This window comes from Kogia breviceps, chromosome 16, assembly GCF_026419965.1.
Source record: "Kogia breviceps isolate mKogBre1 chromosome 16, mKogBre1 haplotype 1, whole genome shotgun sequence".
NCBI lineage: Eukaryota > Metazoa > Chordata > Mammalia > Artiodactyla > Physeteridae > Kogia > Kogia breviceps.
This window is the reverse complement of record NC_081325.1, coordinates 15,855,108-15,878,482: the sequence shown is the minus strand read 5'-3', so window position 1 is coordinate 15,878,482 and position 23,375 is coordinate 15,855,108. Positions and strand designations below refer to the sequence as shown.

At 48.0% G+C, this 23,375-nt stretch overlaps 1 protein-coding gene across 4 annotated transcripts in view; it reads left to right on the top strand.

Moving 5' to 3' along the window:
- LOC136792765 (uncharacterized) overlaps nucleotides 1–23,375 on the top strand; it is a 439,122-nt gene that overhangs the window by 82,731 nt on the left and 333,016 nt on the right. The window contains exon 1 of one of the 4 annotated variants that reach the window (XM_067016230.1): nucleotides 21,462–21,622. The exons of the other annotated variants lie outside the window; for them this stretch is intronic. The gene's annotated coding sequence lies outside the window, so the exon portion shown is untranslated. Of the gene's footprint in view, nucleotides 1–21,461; nucleotides 21,623–23,375 lie in introns of those variants that run through there. 4 annotated transcript variants of the gene reach the window in all.

The following is a 23,375-nucleotide window of genomic DNA, read 5'->3' as shown; positions in this document are numbered from 1 at the left end:
TGTGCACGGAAGTGGTCCTTTTCGGGCTGTGATCAGTGCCCCGCCTGTGGGAGAGGGCTAGCGCTGAAGGGGAGGGGGTGTAGGGCGGAGCATCTCCCTGCGGGGGCTGTGGCTTTCTCATGAATATTCAGTCCCAGCGGCTCTGCCCCGGGACTGCCCGCTCTGCCTGGAGGCCCTGCCTGCTCCTGATGACCTTGGGCGGAGGCTGACCAGGGGTTTGGATGATGCTGCCAGGGAGACCCCTGTGCTGGCCGGGGGAGGAGGAGAGAGGGCAGGGGAACACGTGGAAGAGGGTTGCCGGAGTCTGGCTCCAAGTGAGTAACTCGGTTTACATATGACACCATAATTAGACCATTTTTCTCGTTTTATTCACCCAAAGGTAGATATTATTCGGGGGCTTGGGGGAAAAGGCAGGAAGAGATGCAGAAGACTCATTTATCTGAAGCTAGAAGAGCAAGCTTAATGTTTTGAATTTGTTAGACCTTAGGCTGTAGGGTTGATGGGTCACCCTGAGTGGTCTGTACATCTGTTAGTTTGCCTGGTCTGGAATAATTGAGCACTGAAGACTGGGGGGCTTAATAAACAACAGAACTTTATTTTCTCCGGTTCTGGAGGCTGGGAGTCCAAGATGAAGCTGTTGACAGGGTTGATTTCTCCTGAGGCCTCTCTCCTTGATGTTCAGACGGTCTTCTCCCAGCATCTTTACATGGTCTTCCCTCCGTGTGAGTTTGTGTCCAAATTTGCTCTTCTTACAAGGACACAAGTATTATTGGACGAGGCCTTGCCCCAAAGACCTCATTTTACCTGTATTTCTACTTTTTAGGCCTAAAAAAACCCCAAAATGACATCTTATTGTGCTATGGTGTTGGTGTTTTGGGTACAATTTCCCCTCTGTACTCCAAATTTTCTGTAATGTAGTTTTTTTTTTTTTTTTTTTTTTTTTTTTTTTTTTTTTTTTTTTTTTTTGCGGTATGCGGGCCTCTCACTGTTGTGGCCTCTCCCGTTGCGGAGCACAGGCTCCGGACGCGCAGGCCTAGCGGCCATGGCTCACGGGCTTAGTTGCTCCGCGGCATGTGGGATCTTCCCGGACCAGGGCACGAACCCGTGTCTCCTGCATCGGCAGGCGGATTCTCAACCACTGCGCCACCAGGGAAGCCCTGTAATGTAGTTTTATCTTAAAAAAAATTTTTTTTTTCCCTGATTACTTCTATCCCCCAAAACAGTCACACTGGGAGGTTCTGGGGGTTAGGACTTCAACATGTGAATTTTGGGGGGATGGAATTCAGCCCAGAGCAATAGCGGAGCAGCAGTGTTCTTGGCCAGGAGGCAGTTTTGTTTTCTCTGAGTTCTAATGAAATGAGGTGGGAGAGAACGACAGGCAGTGGATGTGGCTGACTGACAGCTGGGGAGGTCTGGCCAAACCCCTTCCCAGCTCCGGCCAACCTGGAGACGTGCCGCCCAGCTAAGGCTTCAGAACTGACGGCCGGACCCTAATCGTCCTTGGCCCTTCCAACGTGTACTGCTCGGTGCCACCTGCTTTCATCCTCCTGCAGGGCCGAATGGGACAGAGGGGGACGGGGCTGGCCTTGGGGGGGGCTGGTGCCGAGACAGCAGGGCTGCCCCACTCCTGTCTCTACTCAGCGGCCGGTTCAAGGCTGGGCCATTGCAGCCTTGGTCTGGGGCCCGAGGGTATTGTTGGTCTCGTGGGCAAAGATGGGGGCAGCAACAGAGAAAGTTCCCTTTCTTCACTTGATGGGGCAAGAACTGGCGGAACACACTCTCCCTCGGGAGGGAGTGGAGGGATCCGGGGCAGAGGTGGTTAGAGGTGCCAAGTCAGTGGGAGGGGAGCCTGAGCTGGAGAGGGGAGAGGGTAAGAGGCAGAGGAGCCATTCCAGCCCCGGCCACCAACCATCAAGATGGGGAAGGCCTTCAAGGGGCCTCTTCTAGACTTTGTTCTGTAAAGTACTAGGAAGCTTGTCTCATGGGGCACATCACTGGGGCATATGATACAACTCAGGAAACACCAGGGAAGGTCAACAGGTTTGGTTTCCAATATGGAGACAGTCTTGCTTTTGAACAATGGGTTTAAGACTTACCCATGAACTTGAAGCTCCAGGCTGGACTTTTCTTATTAGCTCATCCTTTACCTATTTCCAAGTTATTTGAAACATACAAATAGATAATGATAGCATTAAAGAGATATTTGGGTTGTTTTTTTCTGATTGTAAAAAAATACATACTGTAGAAAATATGAAATGTATAGATGTTCAGAGTCACCGAGGAGAAAATGTAAAATCACTCATGAATTCAGAGGTAATCATTTTAAAAGAGTTCTGGCATTTAGCTCTCTAGTATTATCCTTTTGCAGTTGTATGAATACATATAAATAAATATAAACTATATATAAATATAAACTATATATAAATTATTTTTACAAAAGGGATCATTCAATACATACTTTTCAGTTGATGTATTTGAACATTGCTGACAAGTTTCTGTATCATGATTTTTAAATAGCTTTTTAGTAGTCCATTGGATGGATTTACCACAATTTCTTCAATTCTCTATTGTGGAGCATTTTTTTCTCTATTATAAACAAGGCTTAACTGAACATCTCTGTAGAAACCTTTCCATGTCCTGTTTTATAACAGGTACAAACTTCAGTCTTGGGCTCCTTTGATTTTCTGAATCGTATCTGTGAAGGAATGTGAATTTGGGGGCTTAGCTGGCCGATGGGAATCAGGGTGGGATCCTGGAGCCCACAGGTTGGTGTGGCTATGTCCCAAATTGATCCAGTTTTAATCAGGATGAATAGAAACAGTGTCCAAAGCAAAAAGCATCCAGCCATATCTGGGGAACTGTGCAGGAGTCTGATGTTATGTGTAATAGGGGAAGTGGCAAATGGGAGTTTGTTTCGAGGAGACCTCAGAGTGTGGGGTTCTTTAACACAGCGGTCCCCAACCCTTTTGGCACCAGGAACTGGTTTCGTGGAAGACAGTTTTTCCATGGGGGGTGGGGGAGCGTTTAGGTGGTAATGTGAGCGACGGGGAGGGATGGCGAGTGGTGGATGAAGCGTCAATAGCTCACCAGCCGCTCACCTCCTGCTGTGCGGCCTGGGGGGTGGCAGGGGTGGGTGGCGTTGGGGACCCTGCTTTAACAGATGATCCCTCAAAGCAGTTACAGGTTTATAGAATGAGGGCTGCTCTTTTGGTCATAGAATGTGTGGACTTGAGTTTTTTTCGGTCTTAATGGGCCAAAACATGGGAGAAGGAATGCCATGGGGCTTACGTCCAGTGACTTTATGTAAAAGAAGTCCAGATGGCAGGTACGGTGGGTCCACCTTCATTAGACGCCTAGATTCTGTCTTGTCCATCGTCCTTAGTTTCCATCTTGAAGATCATTACATCATGGTCCTGAATGACAATTGGAGAGCCAACCTTTCATCTTCATTTCAGGCAGGGCTGATATTTACTCAGAAGGCATAGGTATGACCAATTCATTGTTAAAATATCAATGTATTTCTGAATGAGTGGGAAAGTAGCCACTGCCTCTCGTTATCTTTGGATCGTCCAGCAACTAAAGAGTTAACACAGCTGCAGCAGAATCCTGCAGGACTCTGCTCAGCGGTAAGCCTGATGTCCATTGGATTGGTTGAACGTGTTCAAAATGACCCCCAATTCCAGGTAGGAAGAAGGGAGGGCCAAGCAAAAGGCTTCACTTCCCAGGTAAGCTGGCCTCCTTTACAGAATGTTTCTCACAAGCCCCACCCATCAACTTCCACTTAGAGCTCATTGGCCGCCTCTTCCTGCAATGCAGACTGGAAAATGTAGTTCTATAGCCATTAAGATGTCATCCTTCCAACAATATAAAGTTCTCTTTCTGAGGAAGCAGGAGTGTTAGTTAGGCAACCCTACTGAAAAAAACAAACTCTTTGGTGGCCACAGTGAAGGAGGCTCAGTCTTTTTACACCTTAGTGTGAATTATGTTCCAAATCAAGTCAGCAACCTTTTGGAGGGAGATAATTCTTCACTATTATTGTTGCTTACCGTGTGTGTGTGTGTGTGTGTGTGTGTGTGTGTGTGTGTGTGTGTGTGTGTGTGTGTGTGTGTGTGATGTGGGGAGGACAGGGATGAAAGGTAAGAGGAGGGGGGCTTATCTAGCTGGGATGTTGGATCTCCAGAAAAGAAAAAAAAAAAGGAACAGCATTTGTAGCTGTTTCTATTTGTCAGGGAAAAACATGATACTTCCCTCTGCCTAGACCAACTGCCTAAGAAAACCCCTCCTACAGTTTTTGAAAACAAAAACAAATAAATAAAACAAAACAAAACCTCCCCCCAAAGCTGGTAGGGGTGTAAATTAGACGGCAATTTGGCAGTATTTAGCAAAACAGAAAATTCACACACCATTTGACCCAGCAAATCCACTGCCTGGAATCTCATCTAAGAACTATTCATCTGCCTGTGTGTAGATGTCTGCACAAAGATGCTGATTGTGGTGCGGCCTTCAAAGGGGGAAGATTGGAAACCGCATGCACATCTATCAATAGGGGACTTGTTAAACCAAATTAGGGTATATCTATTCTGAAGGATTAAAATAAGAAGTAAACTTATTGTATCATCAGAGAAAAATCTCCATAATATATTTGGAGAGGAATAAGTAAATTGCATAACAATTTGAATGCAAGTCTAGTATGATAATACTTCTGGAAAAAAAATTGTATACATACATGTCTGTATAAAATGTAACTGCCTACAGTGTTGACAGGGGAAGTGGGGTGGGGGGTTGAGTGTTGAGGAGTGTCTACGTTTTGTTCGATCTACAGGCAAAGCTCGGAGGTACTTCGGGTTTGGTTCCAGACCACCACAATAAAGCTAATCTCACAATAAAGATAAAGTGAGTCACACAAATTTTTTGGTTTCCCAGTGCATATAAAAGATATGTTCACACTATAGTATAGTCTGTTAAGTGTGCATACCTTAGCTAAAAATATACTTTATTTCTAAAAAATACTAACCATCATCTGAGCCTTCAGGGAGCTGTAATCCTTTTGCAATAGTAACACCAAAGATCACTGATCAGAGAGCAGCGTAACAAATATAATAATAGTGAAAATGTTTGAAATACTGAGAGAATTACTAAAATGTGATACAGAGACATAAAATGAGCAAAGTTGTTGGAAAAATGGTGCAGATAGACTTGCTCGATGCAGTGTGGCTGAAACAGAGTTGTAGAGAGAGTTGGCTGGCTGCTTCCCTAACCCACAGCCAGAGAGAAGGGCACAGTGGGCCAGGACAAGGAAGCCGGGAGTGAACTCCTGCTGCCATGCCTCTGCTCCTGCCTCTGCAGCCACACTGGCCCTGGGCCTTTTTCTAAAACATCAACCTCAGCCTTGGGCTTGTTGTTTCCTCTAACTAAACGTCTTTCCCTCAGCTCCCTTAGGTCTTTACTCCACTGTTCCAGAGAGGCCTTCTGTGCCACCCTCTAAAATCACACCCAGTCCCTGTGCCGCTTAGCACTTGCCGTTGGCCAACATAGGAAATGCTTTACTTCTTCCTCTGGGTTCTGGAGCACTGGAGCATGAGCACTGGAGCATGAGCACTGGATGATGCACTGGAGCATAAGCACTGGACAATGTACTGGAGCACGAGCACTGGATGATGCACTGGAGTATGAGCACTGGATGATGTACTGGAACACGAGCACTGGGGCATGAGCACTGGAGCATGAGCACTGGATGATGTATTGGAGCATGAGCACTGGGTAATGCACTGGAGCATGAACACTGGATGATGTACTGGAGCACAAGCACTGGATGATGCACTGGGGCATGAGCACTGGATGATGTACTGGAGCATGAGCACTGGGTGATGCACTGGAGCATGAGCACTGGATGATCTATTGGAGCACGAGCACTGGATGATGCACTGGAGCATGAGCACTGGGGCATGAGCACTGGAGCATGAGCACTGGATGATCTATTGGAGCATGAGCACTGGGGCATAAGCACTGGAGCATGAGCACTGGATGATGTATTAGAGCATGAGCACTGGGTAATGCACTGGAGCATGAGCACTGGATGATGTACTGGAGCATGAGCACTGGATGATGCACTGGAGCATGAGCACTGGGGCATGAGCACTGGATGATCTATTGGGGGCATGAGCACTGGGGCATGAGCACTGGATGATGTATTAGAGCATGAGCACTGGGTAATGCACTGGAGCATGAGCACTGGATGATGTACTGGAGCACGAGCACTGGATGATGCACTGGAGCATGAGCACTGGGGCATGAGCACTGGAGCATGAGCACTGGATGATCTGTTGGGGGCATGAGCACTGGGGCATGAGCACTGGAGCATGAACAGTGGATGATCTATTGGGGCATGAGCACTGGATGATGTACTGGAGCATAAGCACTGGATGATCTATGGGGGCATGAGCACTGGGGCATGAGCACTGGAGCATGAGCACTGGATGATGCACTGGAGCATGAGCACTGGAGCAAGAGCACTGGAACATGCACTGGGGCACAAGCACTGGGGCCAAGGCAGCACATGTTCACTGCCCTATCCCTGGCACCACATGACTCTGCCACATGGTTGGAGGACTGAGTGAGAGGGCAGGTGGGAAGGACGGCCTGGGAGGGGTGAGGAGGAGGAGAGCCTCACGGTGGAGGCGCTAGAGGCAGGGCTGAAGGGAGTGGGAGGAATGCCTCCACACAAATGTGTTCTAAATATGTTTCTATTGAAGGCCTGTGGCCCCTGGCCCTTGCCCCTGGTCCTGCCCGCTGATGGGCGAGCAGCCTTGCTGGCCTCTGTGGAGAGTGGCCGGGTGTCCGGGTGGCCCAGGGTCCCCTCTCTGTGGGAAAGGGCCAGGCAGCCAGTGGGAGCCGCGGAGCCCCAGAACAGGGAGCGGGCTCCAGGCCAGCTCCCCACGGTCTGGCCCCGGGGCCCAGGGAAGGCTGGGCACACAGCGAGCTCTCTGTCGCTCGGCGTGTGGGCTGCGGTTGTCCCCTCTGGCTGGAGAGGGTGATTGGCATTTCCTGCTCCCATGGCGCCCTTGGCTCTCTGGGGTCCTGCTCCGCTCTCTGACCCCCAAGACAGGAACATCCTGTCCCATCGGGGCTCCAGAGACCCTATAGCTTCAGGTCACCACATGTTCCCTTGCCTTCTTTAACTGCTGATCATCTCCCCTTCCTGGCCCCAGGGTGTCCGGTCCCTTAGAAAATCACCCAGAGCTGCCCTTTGTCGCGTAACTCAGCCAGGCCCTGTGCCTACTACCTCTGCCAACCCTCAAACTCCCCTGTGAGGCTGCTGCTATTGTTGCCCCCATTTTACAGATTGATATGAATGATCTGCATCATTTATTGAGAGTTTTCTGAGTGCCGGGCGATGTCCCAAGCACTCCACCTTTGGGACGGATTCTGCTCTTGTTCCCGAGTACTTGCTGCCCCTTCCCGTGGGACAGTCAGGTCCCCCACCCTGAGGGTGACACACTGGACTAGTTTGGCCAATGGAAGTGACAGACTTCAGCACCGAAGCTCTGAGAGCCATTGTGGGTTCTGCCTTTCTTCCCTCCACACCAGCCCTGCCAGGCCCAGAAAGGGGCGGATCCCGACCGTCTGGTTCCCAGAATAAAGACATGTGGCCAAACCACAAAGAACATGTAACAGGAGCAAGAAATAAACCTTTGTTGTTGTAAGCCGCTGAGATTTGGGGTTGTTTGCAGCGTAATCTAGCGAAAGCCGGTGGATACAATGTGCATGACCACATTTAACCCTAAGAATAACCCTCGGGGGTAGGTATTCATAGACCCATTTTCATCATTAATACTATAACCCCACTAAATCCCGGAGAAGGAGTCTGTACCGCTCCGTCTCCACGTAGAGTCAACTTTAAAGAAACGGGATGAGAGCCAAACTAATTAAAAGGGAATTTTATTTTTGTGTCTTTAGGAAAAAACTTAAAAAAGGGGGTCCACGTGAGACTCTTCATTGAATTCCTTCTCCTCTCCTACCCTCTTTCCTTGCCCTCCCCAGATGCCTGTCACGTGTTTCCCAGATTCTCTCCCATCCCGAACTCCCCATCTTTCTTCTCCAACATTCTCCTCCCTCCCTTTCTCCCCACCAAAGCAGAGTAATTTTTTTTTTCCCCCACTAAGAAAAAATCTTGGAACCCCCTTGTGTGGGGAACTTGCCATCTTCCCTTTTTCAGGACGGACACTCTTTGCACACCCTAGAGATGATTGATCAAAGAGGCTTCCTTCCACACCCACTGGCCCAGCGCCATCACCCAGGAGAGACTGGGTTTAGCTCCAGCTGCAGAGAACGAGCTTCCTTTCTTGCAAAAAGGAGAAAGAAGGGGGAAGACGGACAGAATTCTCTTTGATGGGCAGGGGGGAGGGGCAAAAGCTGTGACCATCCGAAGTTAATAAAATTTGCCCTGTTCCATTCATAGTAATAGTCATAACAGCAGCCCATATTTATTAAGCATTTACTACATCCCAAACGCTGTGCTAAGCGTTTTATATACACTCATCTCATTCATTCCTTTCTGCAACCCTGTAAGATAATGAAACCCTCATTTCATGGCAGAGAACTGAAAGCCCAGGGCCGTCGAGAAAGTTGCCCAAGGACATAAGCTAAAAAGTGATAGAACGGAGGTTCAGAACCGGTTCCGAATCCACAGCCTGTTGTGTGACCCAGTGCCATGCCGTGCCGATGAGCTTGGCTCACTGCTTCCAGACCTGGGGACTTCCGGGCCCTTGGACACAAGCCCAGCCCTGCGCATGCCCAGGAGGTCCTGCACCCCCGTCCCTGCTTCCTTCTCCAGCTTCTTCCCCCGTCATCTTCCTTGTCTTGGCCCTCTTTGCATCTTTCCGGTTTCACTGTGTCCCTGGGGCACAGCCCAGGCCTGAGATGGAGTGTGTGCTCGGTAAATATTTGTTTAATGAATGGATGATTGATGTTTGTTTATTCAATTTACATGAAGCGGATGGTTTGGTTGCTCTTACTGTTTGGTGAAGGTTCCAGGCCACATCTGGATTTGATATCTGTCGTCCTGTGGCCTGAAAGCCCTCAATGAGCAACATCTTCCTTCCTGCCTGGGACTCGACTTTTTCATATTTGCCACATGACACGTTTCACCTTTGCCACTTCCAGAGCAGACCGATTTTTTTGTTTCCCATAAAAAAAAAAATCTTGGCGATCCTTTGTCTGGAGGACACAGGGTTTTTTTTGTTTTCAGGATGGACCTTTCCACACACTCCGAGATGATTTGTCAAGGAGCTGTCCATTCACAGCCCGGGACCCAAGGTCCAGACCCCCATCATGTCCTAGGAGTAGCGTCAAGAGCCCACAGGGCAGAGATCGACTGGCATCACAGATTTGTCACGTAACATTTTGCCGGACCTCAGGCCTCCATGACAGCAGCAGGGATAGCGTTCTCATCAAGGGATAAGAGAAAATTCTTTCACAACTTGCAGCCGAAGAAAACCAGCCAACTTAGCAACAAAAAGTGGCCAGCCTCAGAGGCCTCACCTGAGGCCCTTTCAGGCTTCCAGCGCAAGGAAGAGAAAGGCAGGCAGGCATAGAGCTTCCCACGGCACCTTGGAATCTTCACATTTGCTGCGTGAGAGGCACGAGAGGTATTATTCTGCGTGTCTCTCCAGGGCCAGGAGACTCTCCAGGGTCTCACACTCGGCATAGAGAGTGATTGGTGGGCTTGCTTTGGACTGCTACTCCTTTAGGTCACTTTCATTCATGCCAGCATACGCTTACTCATAATTCAGACCTGCCTGCACCTCAGCTGATGTGCACCAAGTACAGATGGACGAGGGGGCACGCACAGTTCTACGCCTGAGGGTGTGGGCTCTCCCTGGGCCCCGGCAATACGCCTGGTTGATGTATTGATATTAGGCTCCAAGTCAACAATCTCTCAGAAAGTCAGAGTCAAGGGGAAATTAACATTTATTGTGTGCCAAGCACCGCGGTAGAGGCCTTAAATCGGTGATTCTCAAATGGCCTCAGAATCACCAGAGGGGCTTGTTAAAACACAGAGTGTGAGACCCGATCCCTAGAGTTTCTGATTCAGTCATTCTGGGGTAGAGGCCAAGAATGTGCATTTCCAGCAGGTTCCCAGACGAGACTGCTGCTGTAGATCCAGGGACCACACGCTGAGAACCTCTGCCTAAGTGTGCATTCTTTTTTTTTTTTAAACATCTTTATTGGGGTATAATTGCTTTACAATGGTGTGTTAGTTTCTGCTTTACAACAGAGTGAATCAGTTATACATATATGCATGTTCGCATATCTCTTCCCTCGCCTCTCCCTCCCTCCCAGCCTCCCTATATCACCCTCTAGGCGGTCACAAAGCACCGAGCTGATCTCCCTGTGCATTCTTTTTGTTTTTTTTAAACATCTTTATTGGAGTATAACTGTTTTACAATAGTGTGTCAGTTTCTCCTTTACAACAAAGTGAATCAGTTATACATATACATACGTTCCCATATCTCTTCCCTCCTGCCTCTCCCTCCCTCCCAGCCTCCCTATCCCACCCCTGGAGGCGGTCACAAAGCACCGAGCTGATCTCCCTGTTCGTTCTTACTCTGTCCTCCCAAAACTTGAAGCACGTGAAGGTGAAGCATCTAATTCAAGGTGACATGGCCGGTAACCTGCAGAGTGGGGCTTCTAGCCCGTCCCCAGCTCTTTCCAGAGCCTGTTCTCTTTTCCGTGGCCCTTCCGTCTTTCTATCACACTCATTTGCCCTGGGAACTTTGCACTAAGACAAACGGACAAACCACAGAAGAAAATCCCAAACACTTAAAAGAGAGCATTCCTCGTGTAGCTCGCCGCTGTTTTACTTCCGTGATAGTGACAAGCTTACGAGGCTTAGAGGTATGGCGAGCAAGTAACACTCCATGACCACAAATCAAATGCACGATGGAGTCCGGGCTTGAGAATCTGATTTCCGCCTGGTGGGGAAGTCCCAAGGCCACAGCATATTTTAATCGATGCGCAAAACGATCAGGGATGTAGTTTTGAAACAGTCTTGGGTTGGGGGGGTGGGTGGGCGGTGGCAGCCTTCTGTATTGTTTCAGCGCTCCAGTAACCATCTCTCAGAATGGCAGGGAATAGACGCACAGCCCTTGCTCTGGAGTGACCTTGAAAATGGCCTTATAGGAAGCTCTGGCATCCTGGAACCTTGCTTAAAATCTGCTGAAATTGTAAACAAGCAGAATGACAGCCGCCAGACAGCTAGGAAGCTCCAGCTCCAACCCAATGGGCCAGCAGCGAGGGATGTGGAGCGTGGACTTTTCTTTTGTAGCTTCACAAGGCCGAGAGAATAGCATGCAACGTTTGGCCTTGCAGATGGTTTCTACACAATACAGACATCATACCGAGAAAAGTCTACGGACACACATCTATCTTTTGGAGTCACCGTGGAACCCATGGGCACACACAATCACATCATCTTCCATTTCTGGAGCAAAGGTTGCCACATCAGTCCTGTGCTTGCTGCTTGTGACACAGCATCCAGCATGAGGACAGGGGACGAGTACCCTCGCTCCTCCATGCTTTGAGCACCTTTATCTCCAAAAAAAGAGAAAGCTATTCCTAAAGCACGGGAGGTCTCCTTACCTAGAGACAACAAGAACAACAAATTATCAGAGGGGTTCGGTTCACTTTTTTGAGTGATCAGGAGAGTTTTATGACGTTTCTTGATTTCCCTTGCAAAGATTTTCTTCTCAAAAAATGACAGTAAGAGTAAAAATGATAATAACCGAAAAGACAAGCTAAACTCAGTGAAGGAACAAAACGAGCATCTTGGTCAGACATTAAAAATGAAACATAATCATGAAACATTCTCAGATCTTTCAAAGATTGTAGACTGCATAAAAGCCTGAAGAGCTCTTGGGAGAAAATCCTCCAAACAGGTTTAAGAGCTCTGCTGAGCTGAGTGACAGGAGGGCACACACATATATATGTTTTTTCATTGGGAGGAGAAAAACATACCACTATTCTGGGTTCCAACAGGAACGCTTTTCCTTTTGCTGGCAGCTACCATTTTCCCTGGGCCTCCCAAGACCTTCTTTTCCTTGAGGCTTCTCTGGGGTGAGCCCTGACAGTTCAGAAATACTGGCTTTTGCTTTTATAAAGCCAATAATGAATTACAGGCAGACGGACAAAATTCCATATGTGTAGATTCAGCATATCTCCTTCATGAGGCCCACGGAGGGGACCAAGAGTTCTATCACCATCAGCTTAGATAATCAGGGGTTCATAACACGCCCCACTATGTTGTTCCAGACAAGCATCGTCAAATCGCTAGTTTATTTCTTTAAGTACAGAAACGTTTTTCTCTCATTCCTATTGGATGGAAATCTTTCTAAGAGACCACATTACTATCTGCTTTCTGCTCTGTTCCTTATGAGCGGAAATTATTTATAGTTCACAGATACCTTCCAGGGTTACCCTAAAAAGCCCTGGCTTGTTGGTCAATCTTTGTGGGTTTGTTTGATTTTTGCCTACTTTACTGCTGTGAGTTTTTCCTAAAGGGAGGAACGTCTTCCCTGTCTCCCCTGTTGGCTGTGAGGAGGATGTACGGGTGTGGAGGTGAGATGGTCATTTCGGGGCTAGAGTTTATTTGCCAACTCATTTGATCATTAGTCATCCATCACAGTGTGAGTCAGGCAACTCGTAACCACTCTTGAAGAAAATAACTCAAAAGACTCATTGTTTTTGAGGGCTAGCGCTTCTAAAAATAATTTTGTTTAGGAATTTGAGGGGGGGGGGAAGCCCCTTTTTGTTTTCTATCCTTAAATGTATTTGGTCCATCAGATCATCACAGAAGAAGGAGGTGTCAGGAGTGGAGCAGGGGAGGACTCTCAGAGCTGAGTGTCTGCACTCACTTTTTATTCACCTCGAGTCGGGGCCCCTAGAGGCGGTCTCAGAGGCAGCTGGCCTTAGTTTCTGAACTGAGAATGAGGGGTAGGCGGTGGTGGACCTGGCCTGGGCCCCGAGAGTTGAGAAGGCAGCCATCACGCCTCTCCATGTCTTCATGGTCAATTCCTTGCCCTACACTTCCTCAGAGGCCATGGTTTCCTGACCCTCCCTCCAGTCATTTGCCAACTCAGGATTTTCAGCCTTCAGTGGCTCAAATGTGAGTTTTCACGACAGCTCTCTCAGGCGCTTCTTCCCCAGTGGTATTCTTCCTTCCTTGACAGCGAGGGTCATTTAAAACCACTTTCTGGAAGAACCTAGGGGCAGGACAGGAATAAAGATGCAGAAGTAGAGGATGGACTTGAGGACACGGGGAGGGGGAAGGGTAAGCTGGGACGAAGTGAGAGAGTGGCGTGGACATACATGCACTACCAAACGTAAAACAGATAGCTAGTGGGAAGCAGCTGCATAGCACAGGGAGGTCAGCTCGGTGCTTTGTGACCACCTAGAGGGGTGGGGTAGGGAGGGTGGGAGGGAGACGCAGGAGGGAGGATATATGAGGATATATGTATACGTATAGCTGATTCACTTTGCTGTACAGCAGAAACTAACACAACATCGTAAAGCAATCATACTCCAATAAAGATGTTAAAAAAATAAAATAAAGCCATTTTCTAACTTCATACGTGTCCCTAGTAGCCTCTTGTGCTGCCTGACAGGTAACTTCAAAGTGGTCTCTAAAGATCACGTGAGTTCATCTTCAGAATGGAGCAATGGAGGTGTGTGTGTGGTTTATTCATACAGCAGGCTTCCAGGGACAGGGGAGGGGGACATTTTCGCAAAGATGAGCGATCTGAATTCAAATGACTCGACTGAGAATCACAGAATTTCAGACCATAAAAAGCCTGTAGAAAACCTTTGTTTTACAGATGAGGTCACAGAGGTCTGGAGAGAGAAATTGATTTGCCTGGTGCCACACGGCCTGTGGGTGGCCAGGGTTAGGGATGTAAGCTGGCTCTTCTGATCCCAAGTTTACTGCTCTTCCTGCTACCTCCCTGTCTAATTTCCCTTTGATCCCTGGGGTACTTTCCATTTCCAGTGGAATAATTTCTTAACTACTGTGGCCTACCAATTTGGGAGGAATGAAAAACATACCAGCATGAACATCAAGGGCAGGCGCGTTTTAAAAAATACAAAACATAATGACAGGTCCTGAAATATTCTTGATTTTTCACTTCCCATCCCATTGCTATGCAAAGCTTATTAAAGACTTGAAAATTTTGAAAGAACTACTTAACTTTTCACCATGGAAACCATTTGGCAGTTCCAAAATGTGATTTTTTTTTTTTTTAACTTCAGAGAGTATTATAAATCAGAGAAAAAGCATTTTACCTGTTCTCAAGTTAGAGGGAATAAAAAGAATGAAAGCAAATGTGTGTTGGGGGTTGGTTATCCTATACTGAGCAACAGGAAATTCGGGGTCAGTGTTTCTTTATTGTGAAAGAGCAAGTTTGAACCTTGAGCCCAGATTACTGGATGAACCTTGGCCCCGGATCTTAATAGCTCATTTTCCTAAGTTAACTTTTCCTCCATTTATTCCCCTAGTACTTTGCAACATACAGATTATGGCAGGGATTTCTCCAGGCATATAGGGACATTCTAACTCCTTAGCATTCAGAGAAAAGCTCAGGTTTAATTTGATCCCTGTGATTGGTCTGGTTTCATTAATTTCCCGTAGCACTCACAATTTTATTAATTCACCTGACTAGTGATAAGTTTATTTCTGATTAGTTTTTCTTTTCCTAACATAAAGCTTACTAAGGATATTAACTTAAAACAGTCATGCTTTGTAGGTAAGGTTGTCAACTAATGCATGGGATATATTTATACTTAAAAATTATTTCTTCTTGATCTGAAATTCAGACTTAACTGAGTATCCTGTATTTTAATTTGCTAAATCTGGTAATCCTATTTGAACTATGTAATAGATACCCTCCTGAAATCTTGCATTTGGATAGTTTTTTCTTTTAATAAAATCATACATTTAAGTATTTTAGGGAGCTAAATGTCTATCTTTTGATAAAGACATGCATAATAAATCTGGATTTTTATGTATCTGGCTTGCTTTCGGTGTGATATACCCATATGTGTTTTATAAATTCAGTTTAAAAAAAATGTTCATTTTGTATAGCAACCACCGCTCACCTTCCCTCCCCTGGACACATGTTACACTCTCTCAAAATTTGCAGACTCTAAGGCACAGTTTAGAAGTATATCATTTTCCACTTGTTTAGGTGTCTACATTTCATGGTTTTTGAGATGTTTCAGGAAACAGATTAGCCCGTTGTGAATTTTGTGAGATTTTTTTTTTTTGAGCTCTGAGCCATTAACCCAAAAGAGTTCCACCAAGAACTTTGGTATCCACAGTAACAACATTTATTAAATGTCTACTGTATGCCAGGCCATATGTGTGCTTTTTGTATGCATTATTTCATCCAATTTGAATGACCCTATGAGCTAGGTACTATAAGTAGCTCCATTTTACAAATGAAGAAACAAAAAAGTCCCAGTCATTGGCCTCTGGTTTCACAACCAGTAAGCTAAAGTGTCAGGACTCAAACCCAGGTCTGATTCCAACATGCTTTTAACTCTTACCTAAAACAGAATGTTTCCCACTGGAAACGTTGTTGTGGGTCTTGTGAAATATGGAAAGTGCAGAGACTTACTGAGAAAAGGGAGGATCTAGGAAAGTTTACTGCAATCAACTGGCAACATCCGGCTCTGTAGCAGCCGACAAAGAGTGGAGATGGTTGTCTCTGCCCCCTTTTTTTTTTTTCTTTTTTTTTTTTTTTTGGCGGTATGCGGGCCCCTCACTGTTGTGGCCTCTCCCGTTGTGGAGCACAGGCTCCGGATGCGCAGGCTCAGTGGCCATGGCTCACGGGCCCAGCCGCTCCACGGCACGTGGGATCTTCCCGGACCGGGGCACGAACCCGCGTCCCCTGCATCGGCAGACGGGCTCTCAACCGCTGCGCCACCAGGGAAGCCCTCTCTGCTCTCTTAAGAGATGGGTTTGCAATCCAAAGCTCAGAATTTGAAGCCTTATCAGAGGGAAAATCACAAATTATTTACAAATGCTTTGAAATTAGGGTGTCTATCGCATTCATGTGTATAAGAATCACCAGGAGAACTTCTATACAGATTCCTGAGCCCACTCTTAGAGATTCCGATTAAGTTCTAATATGGTGGCTCTGCATAGAATCCGAAACCTCAACTTGCTGCCTAATGTTTTGCAGCAACTTTCCAGGAACTGGGTGTTCCAAGTGGGTGCCAATGGGTATGCACTGTGAGAAACGCTGCTTGAGCTTGTGAGTTCCTGTAGGGCAGGAATGTGTCTCACCTACTTTGGTATCCTCAGACCTAGAACAGAGCCAGATGCAAATCCGATACACGTTAGGAAGGTATTACAGGGAATGCTGAAAGGGAAGGGTTTCCATTGACATTTTGGGCTGCTGAAAATAACCAATTTTAATTCTAATCATGGTGAAAGAGTTTTATTTCAGCTTTTATAAGTGCAAAGTGTTGACTTTGATCTCCAGGGTCTATATTTCAAGGGGGTTGGGGGGGGAGATGGTGGTGATGAGCATATATTTATGTACAGCAAAATCCTTATTATGCTTTATCCGTGAAGCCGGAGCACACGCTTCTTTGTATGTGACTATGCATCTGTGTCTTCCTCCCTTCCACAGCTGACACTGGAGATTAGACTCAATCTTTAAGCTTGTAAAAAGCCTTTGAGGGAAACCCTTAATGAGGAACTGATCCTCTTAAACTCAAGTCTAATTACTTTTACAGCAACATTTCTATTTTGGACGCTTCCCATGAATAAAGTCTCTCTGATGCCATTGACGGCAGGCTAGCCCCTCAGTTGCATCAGAAAGAACACCCAGCACACGGTCTGACAGACAGACCCCAATGAGAAAACCAGTGACTCTTTTCTGCTTGAGCAGCTGGCTGTATTTCAAAGGCCACCAGGAGAGAAAATCTTGGATCCCATGTTTACAAGCCCTTGAAAATGTTTCTCTCTTTTCTCTGCTATTTAGCCATTTGCTTCCTCTACTCATGGCGAGTGACAGGCATCCGGAGGTCATGAGCCTTTTGGCATGGTCTCCTATGGGACCAAAGAAAATTGGGGGGTTATTGTGGTCATTTTAGTCACATGGACACTTGCTTTTTCAGTGTCCAATATTTGACGGAAGCCATCCGGGGGCACCCTGGCAATTGCACTTTTACACATTGGGTTTGGGCTCGTCACTCTAAGGAGATGCTTGGCAAATGGTCCCCTCACCATAGTGTAAAAAGACTGCTATAGGAGGAATCAGGTCTGAGTTTGTCTCTACTAAGACCCGCCAACCTGGCAACACAGTTGAATCTCATTTAATTTTTTCCTGCAGACAGCTCATTTTTGACTAGAGATCGCAAGGTAAAACGGGAAGAGTACTAGGTTAGGAATTAGGAGGCTTTCCCTAATTCACCAAGCTCGCCTGAGCTTCGTACTGAAAACAGCTCCATGACCTACAAGACCTTTTATGAATGTCAGGTGCTAAACTCATGGCGTCCACCCACCAAATAAGTGTGAGTGTGAGGATGTGAGGCTGAGGTTATGGGTGGGTAGATGTGGCAGGAATGAACCCTTATATCCTGGGAAGTGTGCCCCCTGCACTCCCACCAGGCTCCTGGGGTAGACGAGGAGTGTTGCCCTTGACCACCCTTTGTATTGGGTTCTGGAGAATATGTGGCCAGAACCCTTTGGCTAATCGGGTGAGCATGGGGAAGGAGCGCAGGCCTGAGCAAAGATGGGGGCCCCAGTAAAACAGACACCACATCTGCCACGTGTGGGGGTGTGTGACTGTGGGCAAGTCAGTGAATCTCTCTGAATTCCCATTTCCTCATCTGCAAGTGCCATCCTGCAGGGCACCTGATGCTAGGAAGCAACTTTTACCTTGTAGGTGCCCGTCAAATCAGAGTTGTTATAAATTACTAGCTGTGGTTCTTTGGGTTTGGGCTTTGGCTTGGGGTTCTAGCTGCCACAGTCTTTGTCCAGTAAGTCCAGCAATTGTTTAGTTACATTAAGCCAAGCTCTTTTTTTATGTTTTTTTTTTTTGTGTGTGTGTGTGTGTGGTACGCGGGCCTCTCACTGCCGTGGCCTCTCCCGTTGTGGAGCACAGGCTCTGGATGCGCAGGCGCAGCGGCCATGGCTCATGGGCCCAGCCGCTCCGCGGCACGTGGGATCCTCCCGGACCCGGGCACGAACCCGCACCCCCTGCATCGGCAGGCAGACTCTCAACCACTGTGCCACCAGGGAAGCCCCCGTCTGATTTCTTAAGACCTCTCTCCTTCTGGTTCTTAGCTCTCCTGGAGCTGCATATTAATAGAATAACAACCAAAACAAAGGATTTAAAAATATAGTTAGAGACACTTGCTCCAAATACAACTCATAGGAAATAAAATTATAGTCAATAGTACTATAATCACAGAATTTAAAAGTGCTCCTACAGCTCAGACTAGTTTCTAAAGATTTCACAGGGGATGGCTGGATTTAGGATCAGGATTTAGCATCAGCAGTTGACATCAAAGACAAAGCACACCTACTATGTGTGTACAGAGATATAAGCCAAGAAGAACAGTCAAACTGGGGAGGGGATATCAAGTAGGCAGGGAAGACGGGGACACTGGTTATGTACCTAGTAATTTGCAGAGAGTGTACTGGGCTCTTTATATTTGTTGTTCGTTTATTCTTCATAATAACTTTATTATTCCCAGGAAACTGAAGTTCAGAGACTAAGTTAAATAACTTACCCCACTTCCAGAGTTAAATAGTGGTAGAGGCAGTGTTCACATTCAGGTCCTTCTGACGCTACGGGTTTTTCCTAACGCCGCGTGGCCATGCACATATGGTGTACGTATGTATTGCTACGTGAGGTGCGAGGTTATAAATGGTACCCGAACGAGGGATGGAGGAACTCTGTGAGCGATCCGAGAGGGGCTTCATGGAGGAGCTGGGAGCTGAGTAGGGTTCTGATACTGGGATGCCCGTCAGACACTTTGGGGGCAAGAGAAACCTACTTGGGCCTCCTTAATTCATTAATTGGCAAGATACTAGTGGCTCATGAAACTGAAGAAAAAGCTGAGGAGACGGAGGGCTAAGGCAGAGATCCTTAGTGGGAAATGAGGGAGTTAGGGACTAGAAGGTGACCACCCTCGCTGTCAGCTGTATAATCAGTTGCATAGTTTTAGTTCTCAAATGTCCTGATGAAAAAATCCTGATAACAGAATCATTCCAACGTTTCTCTCACGTTGTCTTAGGCCAGCCTTATAACTCTTTTCTCAGTCAAACCTGAGGTCTCCTGAGTTAACCTACTGGCTAATTTTAAACATGGACTGGGAGTTTCTCCTGACTGGAGTGTAAGGGTGAGGCGGTAGGTGGTGAGGTTGGGGCCAAAGGTGGGGACGGGGAGTGATAAGTGAGAGGAAGAAGAGGCCCTCGGGAGTGGAGGTTTGAGGCAGGAAGAACGGTGGGGCTACGGACAATTGAGTTCACTGGATTTGGGGTGAAGGGGTCACCCTCCGTCTTGATAAGGAGCATTTTCTGTGGAGGGATGCGGGTGCTGGGGATGTACCCTTCGGGCTCTGGCCTCTCTCCTGCTTCCTGCTGATTTAGGAGAATGGTAACACAGCTATCTGGTCAACCAGGCTCATGGGGCTGCGGGGACACAGCTTCAGCTGGGAGAGCGGCTGAGCGGTGTGGTCAGTGACAGCACCTTTGACTCATCTGTTCCACTCAGCGCTGAATGAGAGTAAGCCAGGAGCAAGCGGGAGGCGCCTCCCCAGGGTGATCGGGGTGGTGCGGGGAGTGGGACGGGGGAGCGCGGAGAACAAACCTTGCGTTCGGGCAACAGCAAGAGCCCCTGGGTTGGGCTCTCAGGACCCTGTGTGCAGTTGTACTGCTCTCTTCCAGGCTAGAGCAGCAGGGAGAGGTGCTCGCGAGGCCGTGTTGGGGGCAAGGATGCTTCTAGGTGAGGAGCCCTGGTGACCCCCTTTCATGATGAGTGGGCATGCGTGTGAGGGCAGCTGACAGTGTGCCTCTAGGGGTGACAGTCTCTGATCCGCTGCCAATATATTGCTGGAACTGCCACCATGGTTTATGTTTGGAGGAAGTTCATGTGTGACTGTCTCAACCAGTGGTTCTCAGACTCGAGCCTGCAGCAGAATCACCTGGAGGGCTTGTTAAAATGCAGATTCCTGGGCCCCGTCCCCAGGCTCTCTGATTTAGTGGGTCTAGGGTCGGGCCTGAGAATTTGTATTTCTAACAAGGGTCCCAGATGGTGTTGACGCTGCTGATCCATTGACCACATTTTGAGCCTGACTGTTCTAGACCTGGATTTCTCAGGTGCCTAGGGAGCATTCTGGGGTGTTCTTGGGTCAAGGAGACATTGAACCCGATGAGAAGGCCAGAAGGCAAATCCTATTCAAGGTCCCAAAGTAAATTCACTGAGGGATGCCGGGGAAATGGGGGACAGGGTAAGATTTTAGGCCTGCAACTTGCCTGGGGCAGAATATATAACATTTGTTAGTCTTATTAAAGCCGCCTGCCCTCTTGTACGGTGTGACAAGGCGATTTCTCTGCTGTATGTCATGTGGCGAGATCGCCCCTGGTTTCTGGGAGAGACCTTGCATTAAGAAAAGCAGCTATGACGGCAAAGAAATCTGTGCCTTTCATACCCACCCCACCTACTACTTTGAGATGAGTATTTTTAGAAAAGGAGGGGATATTTGTAGAGCAACTGCTAGGTGCTGGGCATTGTGGTAGGTACTTTACACACAGCACCTCCTGCGTTTTAAAAAAATCCGCAAGGTCTGTATTATTTTTCACTTTATAAACGAGGAGACTGAGGCTCAGTAGCCTTAAAACGTACCCAAATCACAAAGTTAGTAATGGGCAGAGCAGGACTTGAAAATATGTGTCATTCTTGTTCCAACTCTGTGTGCTTTTGATTTATCATTGGAAATGCAGAGATCTTTATAAAAATGTGCAGTTTTTAAAATGAAATGTTGCTTCTTAATTTAAAAACAAGATTATATATTCAGGATGAAAAAGATACAGACATGAAGGAGTGGGGATCATAGATAAAGGGATAAAGAACATAAAACATGTGAAATCAGGACCCCTGGCGATATTTACATTGATCCAAGAGGTTATTTTAAAGCTTCTTCCCTCTCTGCTCACTTCGTGGCCCTCCTTGGGTAAGTAAGCGTTCAGAAAAACTGAAATAAGCTGCAGACGGCAGATCTGGTGAATCTTAGATGCAGAGTGTTTAGAGCAGTGCCTGGCACGTAGGCAACGCTCAGAAAATGTTAGCTGTCCTCCTCCTCCTCCTCTTCATCTTCACCTGCACCATTGTCACCTGCCTGCAGGTGTGCAGGTGTGCCCACCTGCAGGGAGAGTGAGGGTGAGAGTTAGGTGGGCGCCAGCAGCAGTGGGTGGAATCCAAGAAGAAGATACGCTGCAAAGAACAGATTGCTCGAGTTATGGCAGCTTCCTGAAAATTCTGGGTTCTGATTTAGAAGGCAACTATGATTTTGCTGAAGAAGGGAACTGGAGGACTTAGCGTCGGGGGAGAAGGTAAGGAGAGGATATCTGAGAGAAAAAAGTGAATCAGTCAGTGAGAGTCACTGTCAGGAGGGTGATTTGAAATTTGGGTTCCTCTTGCTGAGATATAAACTACCTGATTAGAAAACTCAGCCTCTATTCGTGGGAAATGCTGGTGGAGCGTGCGTGTTGGGGACTTCGGGAGTCCTTGGGAAGGCAGGCTTGGCAGGAAAGCTCGATGAAGACGAAGCTGCTAGGTGAGCAAGAAGCTAGGTGACTGCACCTGGGCATAAACTGGGGAGATGAACCCACCTGTGGGCTTTTCAAAGAATGAGTTTAGAAGGTGAAGGAGACCACAGGACCTCTGTGCAAAGAAAGGGAGCCAGGAGGGGGCCCCTGGGAGATAAAGGCAGAGAAGAGGTGGCAGCCTGGGTAGATGGAAAGAGTTGGGACAAAAACAGACGTGGCTGCACATGTGGGGACACCCAGGAGAGGGAGAGAGGACGGCAGGAGGGGCCCTTTCAGCAGCCCAAGCCAGGCTGTTTCAAACTGATTTCCACATGGCATAAGGGAGAAATGCCGGGTGGCAGGCTGGACTCCTCTCTGTAGGAGGCTGGAGGATGCCGAGGACAGAGAACTGCCAACTGGGAAGCAGCCGGGGAGGTAAACAGCTGGCCAGCTGTTTTAGGGACAACCCGTGTGGCCGCCGGAACATGTGCCAGTTATCAAGACCGATGAATAAGCAGGGGCCAGCGGGGCATCACGCTGCTGTTGATGAACTCGTGGGCCCTCTGCGCCACGCGTGCCAACGTGTGGGACACGAGCTATGCCAGAGATGCACCCGAAAGTGATTCTCGTTTCCGTAGAGCTAATTAGGAGCCTGGTAACAAAACAGGAGCCTGGCAGAGAGGTGAGAGAGGGAGTTTGCAGGAACCGGTCAGAGCCCCCAGCTCGCTGTTCCGTGCTGTGCTGGATGAACTGTGGCTCGGGGGGTGGGGTGGGGGGGTAGCCGTTTGAGAACGGCCTGTTCCTGTCGGCTCTGAGAGCAGAAGGCATTAACAGCCTGGTGATGTGGCCTTGGCTTAACTCTTTTGTAAGACTGGCCTTTGCAGCCTGTTTAAGCATTCTGTGACCGTGGGGCGTGGAGTTCCTGGCACAGTCCACAGAGGTCCTCCTTGCTAACAGCCTCTCCTTGTCTACGACTCCAAGGGAGCTCTCCACGGCTGCTTTCAGCCTTCAGATCGGCCTGTCTCCGAGGGTCATTGCCGGGAAAGAACCTAGCTGCAGCCCGGAGCCTGGTGCCCACGGCAGGCTGGGGTATTAAGAGCCTTCTGTCCGGCAGTGGCAGGTTCGAGGCCCCCTTTGGCCACCCCTGTGGCTCTACCCGACCTCCACTGAGTAAACCCTTTTAACGTGAATAAACGTGGGAGGGAAGTGCAAAAGAGCTAGCAAGTTAACAAAAATTTAGCCAACGAAACTCAAGACGAGCAGACACTTGGGTGGTGCGAGACGCCCCAGATCACTCGCCTGTACGGCTGTCACTGAGCGTGTCTCTAGAACAGGCATTAGTAATGGAAGAAGAGGGAAGGAGAGTGGGAGAAGGAAAAGCCAGCAGAGTGGAGGGCTGCCGAAGTGGAAAGGGAGAGAGTCAGGGTGCAGGAGGCGAGGAGGAGAGGGCTCCTGACCCCAGCAAGCTCAGGGGCCGCCCGGTGACAGAGCAGGCCAGCGCCCCAGGGCCAGGCTCGGCGGGAGAGTGAGACCTGGAGGCCGAGCAGAGGCTGCCTGC